The following is a 3,572-nucleotide window of genomic DNA, read 5'->3' on the forward strand; positions in this document are numbered from 1 at the left end:
CGAGTCAACTGCGACCGCAAATAATAAATGGAATCTTGTTATTGTGAATACATATTGTAATAAAAGTTAATGACATTATTTTTACAATTATCTTGATCAAAGTATGTTCTTTCCATTACATTTCACAACGGAGGAAACAAATCTCAGCAGGATACCTGAATTCTTGCCTCGATACTAAAAGTCTCTGCATAATCGTTATACAAGAAGTTTTCTTTCTTGTCTCATTACTTGGGACCAATAGAGTTGTGGAAAATATTGTATTTCTCTTTGCATAATATTCCCAAAATGAGAGATAAATGGCTATATTTCTTTCATGATGCTGTTATGTTTGGTCCAAAATAATATGTTTATTTAGCATTATGTGCACAGGGTTGGCTGTGTATTAATATCAATGCTGTAATCTTTTTCTCTAGTTTTAATGACTTATACATATGATTATTTCAAAACATAAAAAGTGAAAAAAAATATTCAAAATCTCATCTTAAAATCTTTTTTACTAAAATATACAGCACATACAAAAAAGAGCACAGATCTTAAATGTGCAGCTTAATGAATTATCACCTCATGAAACCAGCATCAGATTAAGAAATTGGAAATTGACAGGACTCAAGATACCACCATCCCAGTCACTACCCAAGTGCCCTCCCTGAAAGTATCTATGAACACAGCTTAAAAAACTCTACTCTCCAGGTTTGAACTTTATATAAATGGGAATCTGGCATGTATTCTTTTTTTTTTTCCATCTTCTTTCACTTAATATTATGTTTTTTGAAATTCATTCACATTGTAAGTATAGCTGAAGTACATTCATTTTCATTGTGTTGTGTTCAATTGTATGATTACAACACCATTTATTTAATGATTGTACAGTTGATAGCTTGCTTAGGGCTTTAATCACTGCGGAGACAGCTGCTAAGAACGCTATTACCCTGTATGTTGGTGACTTTATATATGCATATTTGTGGGGATATATAACAAGGAGAGGATTACTTGGTATGCATATATTCAATCTTAGTAGAATATTCCATAGAAATTGTACCAATTTACACTTCAACTAGCAGTGTGTGGGTAGCCCTGGTGGACGAACAACCTTTCCTGCCCTTTCTATTAAATGATCCATTTTTTTTTTTGCAGGTTGTTTGATTTTTATTTTTTTCCCTTTTGATTGCATCATTTTGAGTGTTATAATATAAACAAACAGAAAATCACCCCCACACCCCAAAAATAGTTTTTGATGCATCCATTTGTAACCTCAGGATGTTCCAGATGTTTCCCGGTAACTCTGTAGTTTACCGACTGTGGCTATGTCCAGCGAGCAAAGGTGGAAATCAAATGTCATGTCTGTGGTATGAAAACGCCCAGTTTCTTCTATCAGGTTCACGAGCTGTTGCAGAATGTGCTTTTGCCTCAGTGTCATAAACCTTCCGTGAAGCTCTACCAGCTCATCTAGGTAAGCCTTGTCACATTCGCCATTCTTCATGTGCTTACCTGATTTGTTTTGCTCTGTTGGACTTTTCACTTGGAGAATCTGGTTGTCGTTGGTTTCTAATAAAGGTCGTTGGCTCTTTTGACAAGGGTTTAGGTTCCTAAAACACCATCTCAGGGACTATTTTGTCTTTTCTCAGTGGTTTATTTTCTTTGGATTTCTTAGGATTCTTTGGAACATTTGTTGTGATCCCTGGAAGGTTCGTTGAAGGCCCTTTTATGTTCTCTGGAGTCTTTTGAAGGTTTTCCTTCTGCTTCTTCATTAATTTGTGAAGCTTTGAAAAACTATTACAACTGCAGCTCCTGCAGCTGGTCAGAATATTCTCATTGGGATCCCCTGCCGCCTGCAGTGACTTTTTCTAAACTCCTCTGTGGTGTTATTGAAAATTAGCTTTTCTCAGAGGAGGGGATCCACTGATGGATGAGGAATAAGGCCTTTGTAAAGCAGACTCTCTTGTTTTTAAAATAAACTCAGTTGGCAAAATGAAACCGGCATACGCAGATCCTCCTTCTTTGTAAGGTGTATCTTTACACACTCTTTCATGCAAGCGGCAGACAACTTTCCCACACCGTGCTGTGTGCTACTGCGCTGCGCCAGGCACGAACACCGTCACGGTGCGTTTCTTCTCACGCGGCTCCGTGCCCCAGCCCCAGCTTCGCCTGTGCTGCAAGGGAGCTGGCCGTGCCCGGGCCTGGAGGTTGGCTGGGGTGCATGTGCAGCCTCAGGTGTAATTCATTCAGAATCTGCTACGATTGCGAGCGCGCTCAGGAGCGAGGGTGGATGGCGACATTCCCTGCCTGGCTCGCTGGCTTGTTGAACTCTGATCGATCCGTTTTGGTGGACGGAGCATGGCATCTTGTAGTTTTACTTCACATCTCCTTGATTACTAAAGAGGGTGAGAAACATTTTTGCTGTTCTTAATACCAATTAATCAATATCTTTTCTTTATGATTAGTGTTTTTAATGCCTAACTTAAGAAAAACAAAACACTAGTCTAACCTAAGATCACAAGCATCTTTTAACCATATTATCTTCTAGAAACTACATTATCCTTCCTTTACACTTAGATCTTCAATCCATCAGCATTAGATTTTTCTGTATGATGTGAGGTTGGATTAATTTTATTTTTATTCATAAATGTATCCTGTTGTTAACAGAGCATCTTTTTATGGAAGGCAGCCCTTGTCACTCTGCTGTAGAGCTACCTTTTGTCACAAATTGCATGTTCAAATATGTGTCTGTTTTTGGATTTGCTGTTCTGTCCCATTCTATTTTTTTTTTTAACCATTCTTGCACCAATTCCATCTTGTCTTGAATTCTGCAGTTTCACAGTAAAGTCTTATTATGTAGAAAGTAAATCCTCCCAGTTCATTCTTATTCTTAACCATGTTGATATCCCTGTCCCAGTTCCCAGAACTTGCAAACATATTCCCTTATGTGGCAACAAGGACTCTGCAGACATGATGAAGTTACAGGTCTTTAAGTGGGGAGATGATTCTGCATTATCCTGGCAGGCCCAGTGGGATCTCAAGGGTCCCTATAAGAGGGAGACAGAGGTCAGAGTCAAAGAAAGAGATGAAGCAACAGATACCGGAGGCAATAATGCAGAGCCGTAGGTAAAGGCAAAGAAACAAACTCTAGAAACAACACCTTGAATTTGGGACTTCTGACTTCCAGAACTGGAAATTAGTAAATTTATATTGTTTTAAGCCACCAAAGCTATGGTAATTTGTTATAGGCTTTTTGACATCTATATAAAATTTTAAATGATCATATCAAGTTCCAAAAAATAAACCTGTTAGCATTTTTATTAGAATCACCGACTTTGCAAGCCCAATTGGGAAGAATTGCTGTATGTTCTATTTTGAGTTTTCCAATCCATAGACACAGTATATCAAACTGTTTACTCAGGATTTTCTTAATTTCTCTAAAGAGTTTTGTAGTTTATTATTTCTTATTGCTGGCAACCATGTCTCTCAGTTTTCATTTGTCTTAAATGTCTTTATTTCACTTTCATTAATGGAAATTATTTCCTTGTCTTATAATTCTAGTTTGAAAGATTTTTCTTTTAGCACTTTGATTTATA

The 3,572-nt window shown here is 37.4% G+C and overlaps 1 pseudogene; it reads right to left on the minus strand.

Moving 5' to 3' along the window:
* Window positions 1-1,484: 1,484 nt before the first annotated feature.
* On the minus strand, window positions 1,485-2,199 carry LOC119509585 (annotated as a pseudogene).
* Between the last annotated feature and the right edge of the window lie 1,373 nt (window positions 2,200-3,572).

This window comes from Choloepus didactylus, chromosome 14, assembly GCF_015220235.1.
Source record: "Choloepus didactylus isolate mChoDid1 chromosome 14, mChoDid1.pri, whole genome shotgun sequence".
NCBI lineage: Eukaryota > Metazoa > Chordata > Mammalia > Pilosa > Megalonychidae > Choloepus > Choloepus didactylus.